This window comes from Camelus bactrianus, chromosome 13, assembly GCF_048773025.1.
Source record: "Camelus bactrianus isolate YW-2024 breed Bactrian camel chromosome 13, ASM4877302v1, whole genome shotgun sequence".
Lineage (NCBI taxonomy): Eukaryota > Metazoa > Chordata > Mammalia > Artiodactyla > Camelidae > Camelus > Camelus bactrianus.
Window position 1 is genome coordinate 64,896,969 of NC_133551.1, and position 26,569 is coordinate 64,923,537.

General features: G+C 46.7%; 1 protein-coding gene and 1 long non-coding RNA gene across 3 annotated transcripts in view; one reads left to right on the top strand and one right to left on the bottom strand.

Annotated features, from left to right (window-relative positions):
- ALPL (alkaline phosphatase, biomineralization associated) overlaps window positions 1-25,269 on the bottom strand; it is a 54,434-nt gene extending 29,165 nt beyond the window's left edge. Inside the window, exons 1-2 of one of the 2 annotated variants that reach the window (XM_074377248.1) lie at window positions 25,088-25,269; window positions 22,226-22,312 (exon numbers count right to left, since the gene is read on the bottom strand). The gene's annotated coding sequence lies outside the window, so the exon portion shown is untranslated. The remainder of the gene's footprint in view (window positions 1-22,225; window positions 22,313-25,087) is intronic. The other variant, XM_074377247.1, reaches the window with a different exon arrangement.
- LOC141579632 (uncharacterized) lies at window positions 22,339-25,079 on the top strand. Its single transcript, XR_012511422.1, has 3 exons — window positions 22,339-23,184; window positions 23,580-23,728; window positions 24,566-25,079. It is a non-coding gene; the product is annotated as an uncharacterized LOC141579632 (long non-coding RNA).
- Window positions 25,270-26,569: the final 1,300 nt, after the last annotated feature.

Below are 26,569 nucleotides of genomic sequence, written 5' to 3' on the forward strand. Positions count from 1 at the left end.
ACATTTATTCTACCTGCAATGCGTACATCGCATATTTGTAGATGAAAGGATTACACAAAGCTACCATTTGACTCATACTCACTTTTGCACTCTTCCCAAATGTAATTTTATTGTATATGCATCATAGCCGTTGAGGGAGGCCTTCCTCTTACCCACCCCTTTATGCAAGAGCGGTGAGGTGATTTGCCGGAGGCCACACGTAAGAGAGTGGCCGAGAGTCACATCTAAGACTGAGTCCAAGTCCTTGATTTGCACCGCAGGTGGCCTGCCCTGCAGTGGGGACCACCTGGGACATGCAGTGCGGGGAGGGGAGGACCTTGGCTGGAGACTGGGCTCCACTCCTCGACAGGATAGTGACCCTGGATACAACTCTCCTCCCCCACGAGCACCTACTCCAGCTGGTCCTCACGTGAGACACGGGACTACCATGGCTTTTCCCAGTCCCCGCCCCCAGTGCCCCACGAGCCCTGGCAGCCTTCCCCTAGGAGAGGAAACGTCTGTTCCACAGATGGCCCCACACAGGCCCTGTAGGAGGAGGCTGAGGCAGCTCTGGACTTCAGGGAAATAGGCCGTGCACTCGTAGCCTTCTGGGCCGCAGCCAACACAAGCAGTATCCCTGGGTGGCATGTGTTGCGTTTCTCGAATGCCCAGCTTGTGTCAGAACAGGGAGTACACGGATGTTCCCAGAGACAGGGGTCGCTGCCTTGGGCCCATGATAACAGTGCTCCTCCCCTTCCCAGAGAACCTTCCAGCCGGTGGAGGCTCCTGGCACTACTACACTTGATATTGACGGTGACCCCGGGAGGCCCAGGGCAGGGATGCGCCCCGACCCCTGGACAGGAAACATGGGCCCACGGAGGTGAGGGTCCCATGCAAGGGTGCACAGCTGAGCAGAGCTGCCATTGCTGACTGGCTTTGTGACCTTGGGCATGTCACTTCCCCTCTGGGCCTGTTTTCTCAGAGGTCCAATGGGGATAATCACAGTGAGGGCCTATATCACTAGAATTTCACAGCAAATAATGAGATAAAGGCCCAGGGCTGGGTCCGTATTAAACACTCAAAATAAATGTTAGCTAGTACTAGGAGTGGTAACAAGTTTGCCAGGCACTGTTCTAAGTGCTTTACAGGCATTATTTCGTCTAATCCTCACAGCACCATGTGGTAGGCGCTATCTTGCTCCCATTGTACAGAGAAGTTAAGTAACTTGGCCAGGATCACACAGCTGTTAACAGGACACTACGAAGAGGGAAGGGGAGAAACTCTTAATGAAGCACCTACTATGCGCTGGGTTCCAAGAACCCAGTGAGATGGGAATTATCAGCTCTGGGTCAGAAGAGAAAACTGAGGCTCAGAAAGGGGGAGGGAGGTGCAGGGTCACACAGCAACCACGTGGGAGAGCTGGGATGCAGGCCAGGCCTGTCTGGCTCCACATCCAGTGTGCTCGCTACCCCCATCCCAGTCACATGCCGGGACAACCTCCATCACTGTCACTATCACAAACGGCAGACCCCTGATGCCTTGGCCACCTCCGGAACAGGGAGCCCCACGTCAGTGTGCCACATGATCTCCCTCTGCCTCTGTGTGTGTGTGTGAGCACTGCAGGACTCCCATTGTGTGTGCCCAGCCCCGTGACCGGTCCTCACGTCAGGCTGCTCCCTCTGCCCTCAGACCAGCTCCATTTGGGCTTTCACATGATTGCAGCCTCCTCAGGACCTCTCGCATCTAGAATGGGTGCTCCCTCCTTAAAGGGAGGGGCTTCAGTCACATTGGCCCCCACCAGCCCTGGTCAGCCCGCCCTGGTTTATAATTTTACACAAAGAGGCTGAAATGGGTGGGGACAGCTCAGGGTTACAAGTCAGAGTCCTGACCAATTACTCAAGGGCCATTTTCTCATTGTAATGCAGGGATAATAAATGCCATTCTGCTTCCAGTATTGACTTCTTGGGAGGGAAGGAAATTTACAAACTGTAAAGTGCTATGCAGATGTTTCTATGGCTTTCTGCTTCCTTTTCTGATGACTGTAGTGGATATTTGCTGTAATTTTTGGCCACCCAGAATCCATCCCCCCTTCCTAACAATACCACAGTTTCCTTGGGAAAGGATCCTCTTCCTTTCCGCCTGTGGTTTGGGTAGGATTGATCCTACCCCCAGCAGCTCCAGGTGGCTCCTGATTGGCTTAAGCTGGAAGAACAGCTTATTGTGTTGTGAGGGTGTGGGCTGGTGGGGAGGGCACTGTGTGGAGCCTGAAGACAAAGCAAGCTCTCAGAAGGTGGAATAGAGAGATGCAGAGAATCTGAGTTTTTGATGACATTGCTTGAGCCCCTGGATGCAGCCATGCCTGAAGCCTGTCACTGAATATCCCAGTTACATGAGCTAATTAACTCCCCTTATTGTTTTCTTTGGATTTTCTGTTACTTACAACACAGAGTCTGATCTCAGAACTCCAGTTCAGCTAGTTTTTCTCAGTTCCTTACACTGTAAGCAACCACATCGTGTCACTCAGCCAGCTGTTTCTACCAAAGGAGAAAACTTACAAACAAGCTAAAGATGGGTCAGTAAATTTCAAGTGTGTGGTAAAATGAGGACAGTCAATACAAGTTAGGTTTTCTTGGAATCTATAAACTTGTAGAATTGTAGGAGGTCTTTGGGCAGGATTTGCCTAAAAGCCATACTGCATGCAGGACTCAGACCTTCCCTTTCCAATAGGTTGTTGTCAGTTGAGTTTAACAACTCCTTGGCCACCAGGTTCCAAGTATCTGCTGTGTGCCTGACCCTGGCTAAGGGCTACAGGTACAACCTCTGCCTTTGAGGCCCTTCAGTCTAATGATGATTGGTCACAACACACATTATTACTGGATTTTACCCAAAGCCCTAGGAGGTTGGCATACAGTGAGATACTGCTACACCCATTTCACAGAGGAGGAGACAGAGACTCAGGGGCAGTGACTTGCCCAACATCTCTCTACTAAAGAGGGGTAGGGCCAGGGCCAGGCCAGGCCCTCACATCTGCCTGGCTCCAAACCCACTGTTTTTTTTCCCCTAGGCTTTTGGGGAGTCCAGGATGGTGCTGGGACTGTCATTTCTTTGAGGTAGTCTGCACCATGTAGGGGCAATCAGAATGTTTCAAAAAGCTAAAGAAAACAGGAAAGCCAAGTATCATGGGCTTCCTGTTTGCCCGAGGGTCTTGGCTCCATGAAAAGTCCAGCACTCAGGCCTATCCAGCTTTACTCTCCTAAGAGGCTCCCCTCTTACAGGCTGTGGCCAGACAGGGGCCAGCCGCCACCCTGAAATCCAGGCGCCAAATGCTTTCATGGGTAACACTTGGCACCCCAACTAAGCTGTCCTGGCCTCTCTGGTGTCTCTGCCTTGTATCTCTAAGATCCAAATGACACCACCTCAACATCCCCTGCGCACTAGGGTCTTCTCTAGATGTTATTCAATCAAACTTCCTTTGACCACTGTTTATTGAGCACCTACTAGATGCCAGAGGCTGTTCTAGGTGCTCAAATCCCTGCTGGCAGGGAGAGCAGGCAACAGGAAAACAGGTAAAATCAATAGGATGCCAGGTGGTGGAAAGTGAGATGGAGAAGAAAGGCAGGAAGGAGAGGCAGTGTTTGCAGTTTTAAATAGAGAGGTCAGAGAAGGTCTCACCAAGAAATCATCTCGCTGCAGCCGTGAAATAATCCCACACAGCTGAGAATGTGATTCCCAAATTGCAAATCAGGGAACTGAGGCTTCAGGATTAAATCGAGTCCACACATGCCAATCTAACCAGCCGTGGAACTGAGATGCTGGTGCGGGAGCCGAGGGGTGTTGGGCTCCCACAGGCCCTCTCCCCTAACTCTACCAAATGGTACTGGCAGCCCTCTTGCAGGCTCTGAGAGGTAAAGCCACATGTCCCAACCTGCAGGAGTACACGACGGCGCTGGGGTTCAGCCCCAGGGACACCCTCTGGGACTGCAAGACCAGCATCTGCTTCTGCGGGCTTCGCCCTCCAGCTTCACCTCTGGGCTTGTCGAATCTCAGTCCTCCTCTTTGCTGACTCTGTGTCCTCCAAGAGTACTGCTCTCTTTCCCAGAGCCCCTTTGGCTCCCTATCCCAGGTCATATGAGCCCCTAATTGTCCAATCCACCCTGGTTCTGCCTCCTCAATTAACTTCTGGCCCATCACTAAACCTGCATTTGCGTGAAACCTACAAAAGACATCCTGTGGACAGTCTAGGGCAGGCGGACAGCTGGAGTACATGTGTAAGGGGGAGGGGGGAACTTCTCACCGAGCTTTCTATCTGGATTTGTTCTGTAATCCCCCAAACCCCAGTCTAATCTTTCTGAACACTGTGGTGTAGTGGAAAGATCTTGGCCACAGAGGAGGTGAATATGGGGTTAAGTCCTGGCAATACGGCTTTGAAAGTGACTTTATGTCTGGAGTTGCAGGCTCCCTATCTGAAAAACAGGGTTCTTGCGAAGTTGTTTTAAAGATAAAGTGCAGTGGAGAGTATCTATTAAGCAATAAAATTATGTAGAATTTTAGAAAACATTTAGCAGAGTCCAGCAGCAGACAAACATCAAGAGTTGTTGAGTGGAATGAAGTCTGTATAATGGTGAGCAACCACCACCAGCAGAACAACAGCTGCATTCATTGTGCTCTTACACTGAGGTAGGCACTCTTAGTATCAACCCTATTTTAGAGAAGAGAAAAAAAAGCACGGAGAGGCTAAATAACTTGCCTGTGGTCACACAGCAGGCAAGTGGCAGAGTTGGGATTATGAACCCGAATTGTCCAACCCCGAAGTATAAGGTCTTAACTATTATGCTAGGTTAGGAAATGAGACTTTACGAGTTGAAATAACTGCTCATTGAAACACAGCGATTAAGTCTAGAACCTTCAATTGTAACCTCCGCACCAGCTTGTCAGAAGTGAAGGGGACTCTAGGAATAATCTAACCCAACACTTTCATTTTTTCCCAGCAGAAGCCTAAGGTCCAGAGAGGTAGTGTGACTTTCCTAAAATCACACAGTCAGTTAGTTGAACAAGACAAGCATCCTGGTTTCCAAACTCCAGAACCCCACGGCATCACTAAGTATCACACTGACAATTAGAGGCCTTCAGGGAAGGAGTCCTCAGGATGGCATCAGAATTTTTCCAGCAGAAATGCAGCAAAGGCAGACTAAGCAGAGGGAACAGCCCATGCAAAGCTCTGGAGGCCATGAAGTCTTTTTTTTTGGAGAATAGTGAGCTGTGAGGTGCATGCAAAGGTTGGGGCAGGAACAGATAAGGCTGGTTTTTCATATTAAGCCATATTTCATATTTCCACATGGTTCTTTTATTATTTAATATTTCTCTTATTCCATTTTACGTTACCAATATTTTTCCTTATTTCTTTTGTATGTTTCTAATGTTAATTTAAACCTCTTAGTCTATCTGTCCTAACGTCGTCGCTGACTCCAATGCTATCTCTAGTTGCTACTTTTCTTTTGAAGCCTTTGTGCTCTGGCTGGAGATGCGGTGGGGGTGAGTGTTTCTCTTAGAACTCACAGTGAGGGAAGACATATCGCTCCTGACCCCTCTTCCTCAAATCAACACCAGAGTAACAATAGAGCAAAAATAGAACCACTCATCCTAGGAAATCATGGAGAAAACGGAACCTCCTGGGGAGAAGGAAGGGGGTTTTAAACGTGTGTGCAGGGGTGGGGGGTGTGGATGCAGCCCCAGGAGCAGGGGCAGGGCTAGTCTTTAGGGGGTGGAGAATACTGTAGAAAAGAAAATTGGATTTGAGCTCTGCTCTTGCCTCTTTTGCATCAAGCCTTCCCCAGCACAAGCCCCCCGCCCTGCCACATGCCCATTTGCCCTAGAGAGACCAAGGCCAGCATTCTCACTTGGACACACGCAGCCCAGGAAGATGGCATGAGTGTCTGCCAGAGTGAATTCAGGGCAGTGCAGAATTCCAGAAATCAAGAGGGAACAGGCCTCCACAGTCACTCCATCATCCCTTCTCTTCCAGACCAGGAGGCTAGTGGATTCTGACCTAGGCAGACAGCCCCCTCCCCTGGCTGCTTCCTTCTAGGATCTGGAAAAAGAGGCTCAATCCTGTGCAGTTAGTTACTCGGGGAGGGGGACTGGCAATGTGCAGTCCAGTGAGGAACTATGTGGCTCTGGCGCCTGGGGGTCTCCACTCGGACTGTCATCTCCTTGGGCTCATCAGTGCTGACAGAGACTAGGGTCAGGCTTGGATTCTTACCCAGATATGCAGCACCAGACAGAACAGCTCAAACCCTCCGAGGAATGAGCTCACAGGTTAAAGAACAGGGAATCTGAGGAGTCCAATGATTTCAAAACAAACACAAACTGATTAGAGATACCACTGGAATTGTCCCTGTTCAACAGAAGGACTGAGAATTTAAAAATAAGCATTAGGAACACGGCAAGGAAATAAGGAAAGATATTAGTGATACAAAACAGAACATAAAAACGTTATGGGACCCAAGTGGAAATATTCTATGTGAAAAACTAGTCGAAATAACAGACATAACAGAATGAACTATAGAATGGATACCTCAGGAATGAAATAGGGAACTGGGGTATCAGATGGAGGAATATTTCCAGGAAGAAGCCAGGAAGGATTAAGAAATAGAAAATACGAACAAAAGGGTAAGACATCAGTAAAAAGTTAAAAACATCCACCTCAATCTTACTCCATTAATTTGAAATGGATTATAAATTTAATTATAAAAGCCAGAACCATAAAGCCTCTAGGAGAAAACATAAGCAGATATCTTTGCGACCTTAGGGTAGGCAAGGAGTCCCAACTTCACTAGAATTTTTTGATAAATGGGACTTCATCAAAATTTTAAATTTCTGCTCATCAAAAGATACCCTTAAGAAACTGAATAGACAAGATACATAATGGGAAAACTACGCACAGTATATAAGCTCACAAAGGACTTGTATCCAATAAATAAATAACTCCTAAAGTTGACAATAAAATGATTAACAACCCTGCCCACCCAATGGGCAGAAGACTTAGCCACTTCAAAAAGAAAACATACAAATGACCAAGATTTCATGGTGTTTCACATCTTTAGTATCAGGTAAGTGAAAATTAGACCCGTTTAACACCCACCAGAATGACTAAAACCAAATCAAAATGATATGCAAAATCAAATATTGGCAAGAATGTAGAAAAACGCAGAAGTCTTATATATTGCTCATTTGTTGTGTAATAGTGCAGTGACTTTGGAAAAGAGTCTGGCAGTTAACAATACACTTATCACATGATCCAGCAATTCCACTCTTAAGTATTTGTTCAAAAGAAATGAAAGTACACCTACTCAAAGATTCATTGGTTAAGTGTTAACAAGAGCTTTATTTATAATACCCCCAAACTGGAAACAGTTTAAATGTTCACTAATGGATGAATGAATAAACAATGGCAGTATATCAATACAGAGGAAAACCACTTAGCAAAAAAAGGAGAGAATTTTACTGAGGCAGCAAACATAAGATGAATCTCAAAAACATTACGCTAAGTGAAAGAAGCCAGACATGGAAGAGTATCTGCTGTATGATTCCATTTATACGAAACTCTAGAAAAGACCAATGTATGGTAAAAGAAATTGGAATAACGATTGCAATTTGAGAGGGAAAATAAACCGAAAAGGGGTGTAACAGAACTTGCTAGAGAGATAGAATTTTTTTCTTTAATCTTATTTTGGGGTCATGGTTACAAGGTAATGTAATTTGCCAAAACACATTGAATTGAACACTTAAGATCTGTGCATTTTATTGAATGAAATTATACATCACCAAAAAAAAAAAAAGAGATGGAAGTCTAAGTGTCAACATCTAGATGTTAGGAGTCCCAGGAGAGGTAAATAAATCAAGGGAGGAGATATTTGAAGATAACCTTGGAACTGAAGAAAGTGAACAAACACAGTTGGAAGGGGCCCCAAATACAACACACAGGACAGATAAGGAAAAATGCACACTTAGAAATATCAGAGTGAATATCAAAAGACAACAGAAACATTCTAAAAGTCTGGGGGGAAAAAAAACCCAATGGCTTGCAAAGGAATAAGTACCAAATTGAATTTACCAAAGTACCAAAGGAAAAGAATTTGAACTGAGAATTTTATATCAAGCTAAACTGTCATTCAAATGTTAAAGGCTTAAAAAAATTAATAAAAAATAAAAAACCCAAACCCCAAAAATCACATTTCAATGGCTCAGGTTTATACAAAAAGACACCCCCACCCCCAAAGAAAAACAATTTTGAAGTAACTACTTCACTAACAGAAACAAATTCCACAGGTGACACTAAAGATATGTGGAAGCTAAGCAAATAGTAAGGTTTAATGTTTTTAAAAAATTCCCAGATCAAAGAAAAGAACAAGACGATTCTATAAACTGAAAACTCCAGACAATCTCGACATGATGTTATGGCGGCTGAAGGACACGTTGGTGGAGTATAAGGGCTGAAAGGGAAGAGAGAACCCACGGGGTGTGAGAAAATGCTGATCTCGTCCTTGGAGGAAAAAGCTATAGCTAACAATTTTTTTTAAGTAATAAAACATTAAAGTGAAACAGAAAAAGCAAGATAAATTGAAATTAAAAAGTAGGGCAGTATAAACAAAATACACACACACATTCTTTTCAGGGACACTCAAGCATTTAAAAAAAAATTAATCACATACCAGGCCACAAAGCAAATCTCACATTTTAAATAACAGGTCTTCGCACAGCCCACATTTTCTGATTTTTAAGTTTCAAGCTAGTTTTTAAAAGAACAAACAATTCCTCATACACTTAGAGATTAAAAACACCCCTAAATAACTTATGGACCAAAGAAAAGTCATAGTAGAAATGAAACAGTACTTAGAACTGAATGATAATAAAACACTGTATATCAAAAATTGTGGAATGCAGCAAAGAAAGGCTAAAAATTGATGACCTAAGTGTCCAACTTAGGAAATCAGAAAAAACAGAAACTCAAAGAAAGTAAAAGGAGATTATAAAGAGCAGATATCAACAAAACAGAAAAAAAGATTAAATTGAAAAGATCAAAGCCACAAGCTAGTCCTTTAAAAAAGTCAATAAACTTGAGGGAAGATTAATTTGAAAAAAAATAAAAAATAAAGAGAAGGAGAAAGAGATAACACACAATTATTATGGAAAAGAGGAATACCATAAGAAAATGCTATATACAACCTGATACCAGTAGATTTGAAAATGTAGATTAAATGCATACATTTCTAAAAATATAACTGACCAAAACTGACTCAAGAAGAAATAAAGAACCTGAGTTTAAAAATTAAAACAGTAGTTGAACTCTTTCCACAAAGAAAACAATAGGCCAAGGAGATTTTGTAACTGAGCTCTACCAGACTCCAAGAAACAAATTATCTCAGTTTTACTCAGATTTTTCCAGAGAACAGTAAAAATTATTACCATCTAATTCAATGAGGCCATAATTACAATATGAAAGCCAGAAAAGAAGAAAGCCAGACAATTACAGATCCATTTTATTCATGAATATTGATAAAATAATTCTAAACAAGATATCAGAGCATAACCAACATATGTAATGAACAATTTAGGCTTATTTTATATTAGAAAATCTTTATATGTAATTAACTGCAGCAACAGATTAAAAGAGAAAAACTTTATAATCATCTCAAGATACTATTCGAAAGCATTTAATATAATTCAACACAAATTATTATTTTTAAAAAGCTCTCAATAAGTTATGAATAGAAGAGAACTTTAACTTGAAAAAGGAATTTATAAAAATTCTAAAACACATACATACTAAATGGGGAAATATTAGAACAATTCTCTCTAAAATAAAAAACAAGGCAAAAAACAAGACAAGACACTATAAACCTCTTAGAAGAAGACACAGACAAAACATTCTATGACATAAATCTTAGCAATGTTCTCCTAGGGCAGTCTACCCAGGCAATAGAAATAAAAGCAAAAATAAACAAATGGGACCTAATTAAGCTTATAAGCTTTTGAACAGCAAAGGAAATCATAAGCAAAACAAAAAAACAGCCTAAGGAATGGGAGAAAACATTCGCAAAAGATGAGACTGACAAGGGCTTAGTTTCCAGAATATAAACAGTTCATACAGCTTAATAAGAAAAAAACAAACAATCCAATCCAAAAATGGGCAGAAGACCTAAACAAGCAATTCTCCAATGAAGACATACAAATGGGCAATAAGCACATGAAAAAATGCTCACTACTGCTAATTATCAGAGAAATGCAAATCAAAACTACAACGAGGTATCACCTCACGCCAGTCAGAATGGCCATCATTAAAAAGTCCACAAATAATAAATGTTGGAGAGGGTGTGGAGAAAAGGGAACCTTCCTACATTGTTGGTGGGAATATAATCTGATGCATCTGTTATGGAAAACATTACAGAGATTCCTCAAAAGATTAAAAATAAGACTTACCATATGATTCAGCAATCCCACTCCTGGGCATATATCCAGTGGGAACTCTAATTTGAAAAGATACATACACCCCAATGTTTACAGCAGCATTATTTACAATAACCAAGATATGGAAACAACCTAAATGTCCATCGACAGAAGACTGGATAAAGTTGTGGTATATAATGGAATACTACTCAGTCATAAAAAATAATAAAATAATGCCATTTGCAGCAACATGGTCAGACCTGGAGAGTGTCATTCTAAGCGAAGTAAGCCAGAAAGAGAAAGAAAATACCATATGATATCACTTAGATGTGGAGTCTAAAAAAAAGACAAATGAACTTATGTACAAAACAGAAACAGACTCATAGACATAGAAAACAAACTTATGGTTACCAGGTTGGGAATAGGGTGGGAAGGGATAAATAGGGAGTTTGAGATTTGCAGATCCTAACTACTATATATAAAATAGCTAAACAACATGTTTATACTGTATAGCACAGGGAACTATATTCAATGTCTTGTAATAACCTCTAATAAAAAAGAATATGAAAATGAATATATGTATGCATATGTATGACTGAACTATTATGCTGTACACCAGAAATTGACACAACATTGTAAACTATATTTCAATAAAAAAATCAAACAAGGCACAGGTACCTAATACTACCTTTTAAATTTAAGATTGTACTAGAAGTCCTAGACAATGTAATAAGAAAAATAGTTGAAATCAAAAAGATCTAAAAATACAAAAGAAAACTATCATTATTTGCAACTGATTGTCTACACAGAATCTACAGACAAATAATTGGAAATAGTTCAGCAAATTAGCTTGATTAAGATCAAATGTAAAAAAAAGCCTATTGCATTTTCATACATCAGCAACAAAGAGAAGTGAAAAAGTTCTCCATTTATCTATTAGAAAGCATGTACATGAATAGTCATAGGTGCTTTTCCTTCCCTAGCAAAAAGCTGAAAACAACCCAAATGCCATCAACAAGAAATCAAATAAATAGAAATTGTGGAATAGTAACCCAGTGGAATGTTATGCAGTAGTTAAAAAAAATTACAGCAACATGCAACTATTGGATTGATCTCTGCAATATAAGACTAAGTGAAAAAAGCAAGTCCCAGGAGATGATGTAAAGCATGATACACTTTCATAAAGTAAAACTATATATATTTTATATGATATATAAAACACACTGATACATGACGTTAAAAACTAATCAAAGAAGGCAAAGGGAATGAGAAATTTCGATATATATGATACATAAACCTGTGTGATAATAATACTAATACAAATACTAATAAAATATTAATCAAATTTTTAAAATAATAATTTTAAAAGGCAAGGGAATGGGAAAGCCCAGACTCAGGATAGTGGTTACCCCACATGAAGAAAGGTGAGTGGGAGGCAGATGGAAGAGCCCAGAGGAAGATGTAAATTACTGTCAACATTCTAGTCCTAGTATTGAATGATGGCTCATTGGCATTTTATGTTTATTTTTAGTAATAAAATAGACAAGAGTGTCATTATGGATCAATGGGGAGCGTGCTTGAACAAAGATCATGATTAATCCACTGAATGATCCCAAGGTCCATAAAATAACTTAAATGAAAACAAAAATGCTCAGATAATATTCACATTTTGCCAAACACTATCAAAATTTCTCAACACATGTCATATCTCATTGAATCCTCAACAGTGTTATGAGCTGGAAACCATTACTGTCCCCATTTTATGAGTAAACTGAGGTTCGGCCACTTGGCCAGGGTCAACCATATGGAACCCAGGCCTCAATGACCCTTAACCAGGTCCCCATACCTCCCTGAGCCTCACCTTCCACCTGTCGAAGTAGGTAAGGTACGTAACTTTCTTGGCAAACAGTAAGCGCTTAATAAATGTCCGTCTTAATTCAGCGGACCTGTGTGGGCACCTTGGAGAGAAACTGGTTGGTGGCTAGGGGACCTAGATACTGTCCCACTATCTCCCTTTGTGACCTCAGAGGGTCACTTTCCCTCTCTGGGCCCTAGCCGCCCCATCTGTGCATGGAGGGCCGGAGTAGCAAACCCCAAAGGCCATTCCTGCTCAGAGTGTTTTTAAGGGGCCATCCAGTAAGCAGGAGGTCACCCATCCCTTACTTCTCCTGGCAGGTCCTGCTGATTCTTCAAGTCAGGTCAGATGTCTGCAAGTTCTGGGGCAGCCCACCTCCTGACATCATCTCCCGGTCCCCTCCCTTCACCACTCAGACTTTCCATGCCCTGTTCTCTTCCCTCAGGGGGTTGGGACTGGCCATTCCCCTGCCTGGAACACTCATCCCCCAGGTCTTTGCTTGGCTCACTCCTTCTCATTCTTCAGGTCAAAGGCCACCTCCTCTGAGTCCTTCCCTGCTCATGCCGGGTGAAGAAGCCCCCACCGCACCCCAGTTCCTCACTATTTCACAACCCTGTTTATTTTCTTCACAGCCCTCATTACTTTCTGAGACTAACTTAATTTTACTTTATGGTCTGCATTACAGAGGAGCTCCAGGAGGCAGGACGGTGTTCTTCACTGCTGCAGCCCCAGCACCTAGAACCACACCTGCCTACAGAAGATGCTCAGTAAACATTTGTTGGGAGAAAAAAATTTTTAAAAAGAATGCTCCTCCTTCTGCAGAAATCCTTTGTGGACATTCTGCCCAAGGCTTGGTTAAGCGGTTCCTTGGGTCCCACAGCTCTTGCATGTCCCCTTCATCCTGTACCACCTGGGACTCTGAAATGTCATCTGTTTACATGACCCTCTATCCCTATACTAGATGCTCTCTGAAGAAAAAAACTAGACCAGATTCATCTGTGAATTCCAGCACCCCGCCCTTGGCCTAGCAGGCAGTTGGGCTAAGCAAGGAAATATTTGTTGAATGAATGAATGACTGTTTTCTTGCACCCATCTTTCCCTCTTCCTGACTCTGCTTCCTCCTTTCTCTAGCCTGACAGGAGCCAAGAGGTCATACCCTGGTGAGCTGACAAAAAAGGCCACTCCAGCATGGATTTCCTGAAACGGGGACAACCCCTCCTCCTTTTCCTAACAGGAGCCACTCAAAGCAGTAAGGGGACAAAGTCCAAGGCCAGCACTGCCTCCTTTACAGGAACTGCCTGGGGCCTGCCCAGCAAAGCCAACTACACAGGGTTTCCCTGCACGTCGCCCTTGCTGACTGGAGAACATCACCAGATGAGGAGGCTGGCAGGCCTGCCTCGGAGTCCCAACTAGACGCCTTGCACAGCAAGCCCTGGTGGGCCGGGAACCAGTAGGGAAATACTTGATTATTCAAATCGTGTAGCTACCCAACAGGAAGGGATCCGCTTCCTCCGAAAGGGTGAAGTGGGGCAGGCAGGCCAGCCCAGGATTTGGGGGTTGAAGGGGGAAACTGCAAAGTTCTCACACAAACCAGTGCTCTGAGATTTCCCACCCTAGAAAGACTCTGGAAGCCTGAGACGGGACCCCAGAAGGGTCAGGCCTGAGGCCAGAGCCCCGGCCTGAGGCTGGGGCCAATCCCCCACTGAGGATTCTCAGTTAGCTGGAGCTTCAGCCAGGCTAATTGCTCTGGCCTCCTCCTGGCCCTGGTTCTGGAGACACCAGGACTGCCCCACTGTGCCCCCTAACCCAATCCATCCCTCCCTTCTCCCAGGACTCATACAGCAGGTAGATAAACTCTGCATCCTCAGCTCAGAGGGCTGGGAAGTGTCCTGTGGTCTATTCCTGCCTTGCACCCTCTCCCCGAGCCAGGCTCCAGAAGGACCATTAGGTTCAAGAGGAGTTTACACATCTGGCCCGCAGAGATTTACCTAATATTTATTAAGTGATTACAGGCCCACACTTGAGCCAAGCTGCCTAGTTTCAAATTCTGGCTTAACCACTTATGAGTGGCAAGATCTTGGGCAAGTCCCTCCCCTTTTCTATGCTTCTATTTTTCACCTACAAAAACTGAGATTCAAGTACCTACCCTGAGGGGCGGTTAAGAGGACCAATGAAAAGGGGACATAAAACACGTACTAAGCAGGCCATACACAGACACTCAGTAAATGACAGCGCTTAGTATTATTAAACAATTTTAGATTGTTTGGAAGCAAGCCTGAGTCTCTGCACAAGACGTCTTCATGACAGACACGTTTTCCCTCACCAGAACCAAAACCAGTCGGCTCAGAGCAGACTGAGAGGCAGAGGGGAAAGCCCCCAGGCCTGGGTTCAAATCCCAGCTCTACCACCCACTGGCTCCGCAACCCTGGGCAAGTTATTTAACCACACTGAGCCTTCTTTCCGCCTCTGACAGACCACAGCAGCACCTCCCTCGGAACAGTCACGGCCCTCCCTCCTCAGGGATGCTAGTCCCCGTTGCTACTGGCCGTGTATGCAAAGTGCCAGGGGATTAGGGAGCTGACACATGCTGGAGCTGCCCCAGACAGGGGTGAGGTGATAAGTTGGTTTCCCTTCCTGGAAACCTCCATCTGGGCTCAGCCTCAGGGCATGATGCGAGAAAGGCCCTCGGGAGAAGGGAGAAACTCCCCTCCACTCCAGGGATCATGTGGTACCAGGGTTTACCCTCACATGGGCCTGCCTGCCAACAGCCGGCCCCGAGCAGAGGCGCGAGGGAACTGACCAGCAGGAAGCTTGGCCGAGCAGGCAGTACAGCCGACTCCACAGCTTGGTGCCGGGCCCGCCTGTTCCTAACAGTTTCCCAGGCAAGTGAGCACGTTTCTGTTTCCCAATCCGCGGGGTGGGGATGAATATAATGGTGCTCACCTCCCAGGGCTGACAGAGGAGTAAATGAGTTCCTAGGTCTGACGCGCTTGGAGCAGGGTCTGCTCCTCAGGAGGTGTGAGCTGTTGCTGTTACAGTCACTCATGACCGCTTGCGTTTCTTCCGTGAAGGCTCCCCTGGCTTTCTGCAGCAGACTCAGGTCTCCCTCCTGTGGGCTTCTACACAGCGCTTGATTGGTGCCTGTTACACCCATGATGGTCACAAGACCTATTATGTGCTCGCCACTGCATTAGGTCTTTTCTAGCCAGGAGGTGTTTCCTAGTCAGGGGACAAATGACCACTGGACTCCCCTACTATTGATGACCGTGGGCTCTGGGGTAGGGGGTTCTGTGCTAGGGAAAGAGGTTGGGGGAAAATGGTCCCCTCATTGTATTACTTAGAACACATGTGTCCCGAGAGTCAGGAAAATATTTGTATTTGGTGCCAGCTGTGTGATCTAAGAGAGATTACTTAACCTCTCTGGGCCTCTGTTGTGAGGATACATGAATAAATATAAGTGAAGCAGTTAGAGAGTGGTTCACAACATATTTAAAACAAACACATATTGATGTATGTATCAATTATTCCTCTGAGTACCTCTCATGGACACAGGAGGAAACTGAGGCATGGGGGTCACACAAGGTCTTCAATCCTAAGAGCTGTTACTCCTTGCAAGTATTCATTCATTCGCCAAGTATGTATTAAGCGCATAATATGCACCAGGATGCATGGTACTTATAGATTCAGCAAATGATGGTTGGTACTATTTTTAAAGAAATTAAGATTGTTTGGCACTGAGGGTATACCTGTGAACAAAATGGACGAGAAGATTGGTCAGAGGTATGATGCTGGGGGAACCCATACCTGACCGAGACCTGAGCTACCAATAGTGAAACCTGCTTGTCCTGCTGCCAATTATCAGCCACAGATCTGGGAAGGGCAGCCGGGCTCCGCCTAGAGTGGCTCAGGTGTCAAACCCAGCAGGACAGCCTTTCCAGATTCCCCCAGGAAGCAAGCCTGGCTGAGCTGTGGAAACCCCTGCCAGGTGTTGCCGTCTTTCATTAACTCAAGGTCATTGGATACTTGCTGAATGCACGTACCTTGGGATTCACGAATGACTCAAATGGGGTTCCTGCCCTCCAGGAACTCACACAGAGCCAGACACTGCGTGGATGATCAGCTTACCAAGGGCTGAAGTTTTCTAAGCAAGATCTAGAAAAGAAGCTCTGATGCCAACTGGCAACACAGGCAGGGAGGACACTGCTGGGGAGGGGACAGCAGGTGCAAAGGCAAAGATGCCAGAGGCTGGGGGACGCATCTGAGGAAAGACCATGAGCCTGGGATCCTGATCTGAGTTTGAGGGCTAGTTCTGCCATTGATTGACCTGAGCCTCAGTTTCCCTTCTGCAAAATGAAGATAATAATTTATTGGGCTGTTTTAAGGATTCAGTGAGTTCATGAATAGGAAAGAGCTTTGACAACCAAAAAGTATGATAAGAGCCTGGAAGCTGAGGTTGGGAGTATTAAAATGACTCATCCAGGGTCCCATGGCTGATTAAAACAGGAACTAGTTTCAGGATATCTAGGATGGGGGGGACAAACCCAACCCCACCTCAGCTGCAACACACCCGAGTTCCCGTCTCCTGCCCAGGCTCTCCCTGGCCATCCCGCAGCCCAGCAAGGACCATTTCCTGGCTGTGTGATCCCCGGTCCAATTTTCTAACCTGCAAACATGGACATGCCATTTGCTTTGCTACTGCCGTGTGTTCATGGAAGGTTCTGTGTGTGGAAGAGCACCTTCCACAGGTGAAGAAGTGTCCTGGTCACGAATGAGAAGTGATGATGGTGATCGGGGGAACAGCCAGTGCAGAGTCTGGCAGTCCTCGGACTGAGCCAGGGAGGGGAGCCGCTTCAGGGCTGCACGGATGCGAATTCCAATCTCAGCAGCTCCCCTGTTTCACCAGCAGGGAACTTGGGCAAAGGACTGCATCTTTGAGTCATTTTCTTCACTTGAATAAAGGTTGTTATAAGGCTTAAAAGCATGAATGTATTTAAAGCATTTAGCAGAGTGGTTTGGTGCATAATAAATATTCAATAAATGTTAATAACTCTTAATACTATTATTACTGCTATTACAGGTATTATCTTTGGAGGATATTATTTGGAAGAGGTGAATGGAATTCTTTCCAGGACGATCTGAAAGCAGCCTTTTCCTTTTCATTCTTACTTTAAGCCTGGGTTGCAACTGGCCCCAGAAACCAAACCCCCCGCCCGCATCCCCTTGAGGACTGAACATGGACACACCTGGGTGCTCCATGAAAGGTCTTCACCCCACACCAGAGGCAGGTTCTGGCACAGTCTAGCTCAGGGTTCCTCCTGCTCTCTCAGATCAGGAAAAGAAGACTGAGAAGCACAGTGACACTGACTTAGGCGCCACCCTGGGCCTGTCCCTTCTCTGCCTCTGCTCACACTATGCCTAAGTCTAATTTGGTTTGGAGATGTCTTCCAATCTTGTGTGCCAACTCTAGTGAGTTGATAATGACTGCCTAGAGGACTGCATTTAGAAGGAACTTGAGGTTTAGAAGGAAAGAGAGCAGTGGTTGATTAGTGATGTCTGATAAGGGTGGAGGACAGGAGAGTGGCAGCATGTGTGCCAACTATTTGCCATGTATGAGCTAGAAGAGTCCTAAGGCCTTGCCTCACTCAAACAAGCCATACTTGTCAGGCAAGGTAACTGAAAGCCAAAAGAGGCAAAGAGACTTGCCTAAGGTCACAAAGCTCAAAGTGGCAGGGTTGGGATTCAAACCCAGGCCCCTCTGGTTTTCTAAGAATGCTTCTGCTAAGACTGTCATATTCTTCCTCCTAACTAGAAGAGGGGATGTCCAGGCCAAGACCCATAGTCTGGAGAACAGAAGCTGCTGTCCAATCAGGAGTGACTGTGCTAGGTCCCCTCCCTCTGAGGCATCCCACCCCACATCACTTTGCAAAACCCAGAGATGGATGGCTCTATGGGAAAAAACAGCAAGGTCCCCTGGGGGCTAGTATCCAGACAAAAATTTGAATCCAGATGCTAATCTGATTGGGCATAAGGGCATGAGACCTGATTTTGGGTCTCATCTCTACTTTCTAGCTGTGTGACCTTGAGAAAGGTCACTCAGCTTCCCTGAGCTTTATTTTTCTCCTCTATAAAATGGAGAGGATAACAAGTTAAATACAGTAAGGTCACTCAGAGTCATTAGCTCAGTTCCTGACATACAGTAAGACCTTAAGTGTTACTTGTAAGGATGAGGTCAAGAGAAAAAATTAAAACACACAGCATTGTCACAAATACTACTCAGGTGACTAAGGCAAGGGCTCTCAGATGAGCTGTTGAGAGGAACCTGTTTACCTCTGTTATCTTGATTGGCTAACTGATGCTGAAATATGAATTACTATATTTAACAATTTCAAAATTTCAAAACAATTTCAAAATTTCTCTTTTAAGTTGTTTATATCATTCATGTCACAAAGAAGGAAGCAGCCTTGGGTGGGTGGATTGGCAATGGTAGGGGATGAACATGCATATTTCCCATTTCCCAGCTGGGTGATTTGGTGCCTCAGCTTCCTCATCTGTAATGTGGGATAACAGCACTTGCCGCACAGGGCTGCTAACACTGAATGAGGAGCAATGTTATCAGGTAGAGTCTATGGACATATAATGAGCAATTGTGTGTGCAGGTGGAAATGGGAGCTCAGAAGAAACAGAGAGCTGTTACAGAAGTGCTAAGAAGGAGTGACAGAGGGGAGGGGTCTCAGAGTCAGCTGAGACACTTTCTACCCAGAATGGCAGCAGATGAGTAAGTTATTAACTCCTGTATGTTAAGAGGTCAGTAAGTCAAAGAGGGGACGGATAGAGGAAGAAAGAGACAAATGATACTCAGAGACGCCAGGTCTGACACAGTTCACTGACAGCCAGCATGAGGCCTAGAGGATTATAGGACAGGGATCTGAGGACCTTAACCTGAGGTCTGGGAGAGTACTCACCCTGCTGTTTTGTAGACAAAGTCAAAGGTGGATCAGAGAAGGCAAGAACTTGACTTAAAAAGGAATACATGTATGTATAACTGAATCACTATACTGCACATCAGAAATTAACACAACATTGTAAATCAACTATACCTCAATTAAAAAAAAAGTCACACAGCAGATTCTTTTAAATGTGGGATTTACAGGTTTGCAAATAAAAGCCTCCTAAACACTTTTTTAAAGGACATAAAATGTTTGCTGGGCTTGTCTGGCAGCTTGCAGACCTGGCCGGGTGAAGTTCACCCACCTGAATCCCAAACTGAGATTTGGGGGGATGGAGACGCTTCTCTCAGACAAGCCGCGGGTCAGGGTCTCACTACAGGTTTGCCAAGGAAATAGCCTCCCAGCCACCACCCCGCTCTCCTCCCTTCCCTGGATCGGGGCACGGTGACAGAGGCACCCAGGGGAGGGAATTGGACCCAAGGTATCCGTCCCCTGAGCCACAACTGCAGAATGGCAGGGGTGAGGGTAGGTGAGGATCAAAGACAGTGTGGAAAGTGCCTGGTACTCAGCGGGTGCTCACAGGATGCTGCTTCCCACAGAGTACGTTCCTGAACAACTCTGCAGGTGCAAGGACCAGGGGCCCTGGTCCTCAGGGCTCCCCCTTGTTCATCTTGTACCCCCAGAGCAGTTTGCTTGCAGAGACCTTCTAGAAGCTCATGCTAGGTGGCTGCCTCCAGAGCCTTCACCAGGAGCCTGAACCATGAGGCTTCCCAGCCTCCCATGCTGCCCTCAAGCTCTGACACAGCGATTTGGAGATCAGGTGCCTGCCAGTCATCACCACGCCTCGGCTCCCAGCAAAGGGGGCAGAACAGAGAGCTGTGGGTTCAGTGTGCAAGATGGTGTTTCCTATCTGTGAAGCAGACACCAATGCACAGGGCTGTTGGGAGCATTAGGTGAGGTGGAAGATGTCAAAGGAGTCCCCTCCCTGAGGGGACACTGTATTCTCTAGATTGAAGCACCCAGGGTTGCCTGTCCCCCAACAGCTGGGCCCCAGGCCCAGCTCTCTGAGTACTGACAGGCTGACGATGTCAGCCCCAAGTCTCTATAGCTCTTAGCCTCTTCCCGGGACCAGCAAAGCAGGAGGGAAGCTCTCTCCTCCAGGCAGACATGTTTCAGAGATCCCGCCAGGCCCTGGAAGAGAGACTGGTGTCCACGTGTCCCACATTCCTACCCTGAGCCCCTGGAGGGCTGGCCAAGCCTCAAGCACCTAACCCAGAAATTGGAGACTCTGAAGGCAGGCAGGAATGGCAATGAAGCAAATGGGCTGGGTGAGAGTGGGGCACAATGGGGACTGTGGAAAAGTGGACAGAGAAGCTGCTAATCAGCTCAAGCCATAGTGGCCAGACAGGATGCAGCCCAGTGTGGTCACATCTTTTGATCTTTTGAGAAAAGCCAGAAACCCTTATTTTTATGTAAAATAAAACCACCTGTTTTAGCAACACCAACAACTAAAAGTTTTAAAATCACTGTGGGAGTCAACAATTCCTCCACCCCCACCACTTGCTGCCTTGGGAGGGCAGTTTGTGAATATGTGAGGACCAACTGAGTAAGTTAGACCATCCCAAGTCTTAGGGATGTCCCCAACTGTTGCTCTTCAAAAGCATCCTGGCTTACAGATGAGGAGACTGAGGCTCACAGAGGGGAAGTGACTTGCCCAGGGTCACACAGGTAGGGTATCAACAGTTCAAGGACTCAAACACTGTTCCTCTAAGTTGAGGATCTTTTTCTACCAACCCACACCTGAGGTCCTCAGGTCCCTGTCCTGTAATCCTCCAGGCCTGCTGCTGGCTGTCATAGAACTGTGTCAGGCCTGGCCTCTCTGAGTACAATTTATCTCTTTCTTCCTCCACCTGTATCCACTTTGATTTACCAGCCTCTTAACATACAGGAGTTATGTGTATCCTTCCTTGAATAATTCTTTTTTTTTTTTTTTTCCAAAAAATAGTATATTAAGGATATACTATGGAAATGATACACACCAAAGTCAAGACAGTGGTTGCTTTTGGAAAGATCATGGGTGACCTTGGGCAAGCCCCTTCCCACCTCTCTGTACCTCAGTCTCCCTGATCTGCAAAGCAGCCAGTTAACAGAGAGCCTTTAAATCCCTTCCAGCTCTGAAATTCTAGGCATCTATGTCTCCTCTCTGACCAGTACTTTGTGACCTCAGATGAATATAAAATAGTAATAATAATAATAATGGGGACAGCAAGTCTATGGTAGCCAGGAAGGAACACTACAATTTTTAGTGAAACTTGACTCCTGGTTACTGGAATTCAGAAGGAATGATGGCAATAATACTCGAGCAGTTTAACCACCATCCGACAGTTAAACAAAAACACATCTGGTTTAACTTCGTTTTCCTCATCTCCTCCTCCCCCCATCCCCTACCCTCATCTCAAATTTTACCCCTTAATTTGAGAAGTCAAATTAAATGCAAACAATTGATTTCATGCCACAGTGAGGTTGAGAATTTCAGCATGGAAAACTTTAAGCATGACTTTTTTCTGGGAGCAATTATGAAATGTTGGGAGGTGGCATGAGGAGGTGGAAAAATATGGAGACTACCCTTGAATGTTCTTTGGACACTGAGCATCATAGTTGGGGGTCTACTATGAACCCAGCAGTCAGAGAGGCAAAGTGACCTGCCTTGGGTCACACAACTAGGGGTGGGAACCCAAGATGCTGACCCCAAGTCCAGTATTTTCCCTCCTGTCTAGGTCTTTGTAACCTCACAAGGCCTTCTCTCTGGCCCTATGGATCACCTGGTATTGGCGAAGAAACTGTCCCACAGAGAACATTAACTTCTCAATAACAATCACCAATTCTGGTTCAGCCCCAGCTGAACCATTCAGTGGTGAAAAATCATTTATGATGTTGCTGGCTCATTACAGCAACTCTGCAAAGTATTGTTAACCCATATTATAAATGATTTCCTCACCTGAGGCTCAGAGAGGGAAAGAAACTTGTCCAGGGTGACACAGCAGTGCTGGAAATGAACCTCCAATCTACTGCCCACAGCTGCCTTCTAAAAGTGAAGACATCTCTTTAAAAAAAAAGAAACACACACACACACTGCACAGCCTAGCTCCACCCTGCTGAGGACGAGGACAACGACGACAAAGACGTAGCACGGAAAGCTGCGTCTGCATTCCTGTGGCCACTAGGAGATTTCTGAGTGCTGGTTCTCAGCCTAGCGTGCTCACTCTCCCCGTAATGTTCTCTTCCAGCTCTGAGTTTTGTATTAATAACTTCAGCTGGATCTATTTCAAGGTGAGAACTCCGAGCTATGCCACTGGATCCTGCCCCTGGATTGAGAGGCCTCATCCCTAAAGATGGGTGCAACAGGAGGATCACTAGAGCTGATCACCAGGGCTCCAGCCCCAGCTCCCCAGGTAGTATCTGTGTGTCTCTTGAACAAGACACTTTCCCTCTGCAGGACCAGCTTCCTCACCAGTAAAGTAAGGACTGTATCTAGCTTGCAGGGAATGTAGGATATGTAAAGCACAGGACAGGCAGGGCTTGAGTTTGGTTTCATCCCATTTAAACAGAGGCAGAGGGCAGAAGGCACTGCTGAGAAAACAGCCCCAGGCCTGTTCCCAGCAAGGAGCTCCAGGCTCCTGGCCAAGGCTGTGTGTAGGGTAATAGGAGATGGCACCTGAGTGTAGGCAAGGAGATCACCATGCCACTCTACAGCCCAACCCATCAGGGAATGGACAAGACCTAGGAGAAGGTGGGTGACAGGTTTCCAGGGTTCAGAGGCAGTGATATAACCCTACACCCAGTCTCAGGGTTGCACTTTTCTGCTGAGATTAGAGCTGATTATAGCCAATATTTTCTTAAGCACAGGCACCAGCTAAACACTTTGCATACATAGATCATATTTGGACATCACTGCTGGTAAGTACTATTTATTGATCTTCTCAGCTTAAAGGAGGAGACTGAGGCACAACAGGGAACAGAACTTGTCCAAGGTCAACAGCCAGGTTGCTCTTCTATGAGTGAAAACCAAAGGTTGGCCGACCAACTTTACCCGTGTTATTGCATTTTAATCTCCTTCCTTGTGAATTGCTTGATTCCAATTCCAAAATATCCATTTCAGAGCCTGAAAAAATTGTCATGTGAATGTCCAAATGTCTGTTTAATTTACTGCTGCATTCCTAGCACCTAGAACAGGGTTTGGCACAAAGTTTAACAAACTTTTGTTGAATGAAGATAGCATTTTGTTTCTGGCCTCAGTTCAGTTTTATTCCTCACAATAGTCTTATGAGCGTGGCATACTCCCCATTTTGCAGGTGGGGCCACAGACACCGACAGGGGCCATCATCCAAGCCTGTCTTACTCCAGGGACTGGAAGGTTAAGCAGCTGTGTTCAGGGGCCTTTTCTGCTTAGGGAGTTCAGAGGCATGAAGTTTAAGAAGACGAAAGGAAGCAGAAGGCCAAGGTGAGCAGGGGTGGGGAGTGGAGTGGGTGGGGGTGGGAAGGAATAAAGATTTGAAGAGGGCAGGTCTAGCATGCATGTGGTGGTGGGGCATATAAGATTGAACACTGGACAGGCCAGAAGGAAGAACCAAGGCTCAGCCCCTCATCTCTTGGGCAGTACAGTGGAAGTGGGAGATGAAGGTTGCAGGGTTTAGAGTCTGGGTTCAAATCCTAGTCTCACACTTGCTTAACTTCCCCAAGCCTCAGTTTCCCCATTTGTAAATGAGATGATGCATGTGAAGTACTGGGGTGGGCCCGGCACCCAGTAGGTGGTCAATAAACAATTGCTGTCATCTTTACTGGTGTGGGAGCCAAGCCCTTGACCCCCTGGGAAGCGTGGCCCACCTGGGGCTCTTTTTTTCCAGGGCCCAAAGGCCCCTTCTAGCTTAAGAATTGCCCCTCTTTTGATCTCCTGGGTTTTCCCTCTTCACCCACAGGCCTTTGTAAAGACCCCCTCACCAATCCCATTCTGCGTAGGAAAAAGGTCAAAAGGGACAACGTGGGGGAAAGTACAGGACTTTCCTTAGCTTCCCACCCTGCCAATGTTACTATGCATTTAACCCTTTCTTATCAAGACTGGGCATGGGCACTAACCCTGGGCAATCAGCTCACTTGCACACGTCCAGAGGTGGATCGCAGACTCCCTCAGCTTCAGGAGCTCCAGAACCGTGCCCTATGGCTGCTGTGCCCACCTCCAACTCCCAGACATCAACACGCCCGTTATCGTCCCTTCCCGCCCCCCAACCCCGCCTCCCTGCGACTCTTGACCCGAGATTCTCCTTCCCTTTAATTCTCCTAGCTCTGGCCCAAACTCCTTTGGAACCGCCCCACCTCCCCCGGCAAAAAGACCAACCCCTGCCCTGTGGGGGCGCCGTAGCATGGGTCAACCTGAGTCTCTTGATCTTGGATCAAGGGGGTACCACAGAAGCTGCTCAGGCACGGGACACCAGGAGGAGGTGCCTAGACTGAAGGTGAGGAGTCTCCGGCAGCAGCCCGGGCGGCAGGAGACCCCAGGACTGCAGAAGCGGTTACGAACGCGGTCCCCTTAGCTCGCCGGCTCCGCGTGCGCTACGTCCAACTTCCAGCCGGGTCCAGCACGCCAGCAGGAAGCCTCGGATGCGCGCGAGTGCGGGAGCGGGACAGGTGGCTGAGGGTTCCAAATGGGCTGCCTTGGGCAGTGTGGGGACGTGGAGGTCCCTGCCCTGCCATTGATATCCAACCTCGCCACCATCCCCTGGCGAGCAGAAGATGTGGGAGGGGCCGGGGATCGACCACTTCCCCGGGAGTCCCGGGCGCCCGGGGACCAGAGTGGAGTCCTTACCTGCGCAGAGTTCGTGGGTGAAGGCCTGTCCTGGCACAAGTGGCGTGACTCGGTGCCCTGGGACCTAGGTCGCGGAGTGGCGGGAGCCGGACGCTGCCGGGTCCACCTCCCCCGCGGCCTTATAAAGGCGGCCGCGGGGCCCGAGCACGGCCCGGGCAGCCCTCCCCTCCCACCTCCACCCCCGCCCCCGCCCCCGGCCCGGGCTCCGGCCCTCCCCTCCCCCGCCCCGCCCCGCCCCCGGCCCCGAGTCCTGCCGTCTGGTCCCGGCGCGCGGCCAGGGCGCCCCCTGCCGGGGAACGGGACAACCTCTCACTGCTTCCCGCGCCCTGGCTGGGCTGGGGCACCGCGCTGGGTTGGGGCGGGAGAGGGTGCTGCCGCCTCCGCGCTCTGCCGCCCCCGCCGCTCTCGGGCTCTCTCCGCCTCCTGGCTTCCCCGCGCAGCCACCTCCCTCCCCCGGAGCTCCGGCTCTGATTCCATCTCCGTCTCTTTGTGGTTGTCTTTATCTTTGGCTTCAACTTCCTTCTGTGTCTCTTTGTAGCTCTCTTTCTCGCGCCTTGTCTTGTTTGGCCCTCTCTGTGCATCTTGGCTCTTTGTCCGTCAACCTATAGGTCTCTTTTTGAGGTCTCTTTCCATCTCTGCCCACGTGTCCCTCTCTCCGTCTCTGTCCACCTGTGTCTCTGGCTCTCCTCCCTGTCCCCTCTCTCCTTCCCACTGCAGACCGGACCACTGGCCTGTTCCATTTCTCCTCTACCCTTGGGCTGTCTCCTTTGCTAGAGCCCCAGGAAGTAGAGGGAGATGTAGGAGGGGTGGCTTTGGGGAGGTGAGCCTCGCCTAGGCGGGACCACCTTTCTTAGAAACTATTTCCTCTTTTCTCGTTAGAGCCAACCAGGGTTGCTGCAGACTGCATCGTAGCCAGAGCCCCAGGACCTGCCTCCTGGGTCAGGAAGAGGAAGCCTACACTTCCTAAGCAGTGGAGTCTAACAGCCCAGGTTCAAGACTCCACCCTCCTGACCTTGGGCAAATCACTTGAGCCCTGTGGCCTGGCCTGCCCTTTAATAGGCAGACATCATCTCCCCTGGCTTACCTTACCACGTTCTGAGAGGCAGGTTAATATGAGACACTGGTCTACAAGCGTACAGGAAATATTAAAGTTCTAGATAAAGAGACGGAGGGCAGAAGGAGACTAAGGCCAGAACAGAGCGGAGAAGGTGTCGACACCAGCAGAACTGGTACCAGCCCAGAATTCTCTCTTTTACCTACTCCATGCCAGCTCAGGGCCAGACATCTTGCATACATTATCTCCCAACAGCCCCATTTTAGAGATGAGGAAACAGAGGCCTAAAGAAAGCCCGCAGGTGGTTTGTCAGTATGATTGGAACCAGAACTGGGGCCTGGTGCCAGAAACCAAAAATGCCTTTGTAATTCTTTTCCTTTTTTCTTGTATTTTTAGCAACAGATACTGCTGCTTTATTTACAGGAGTG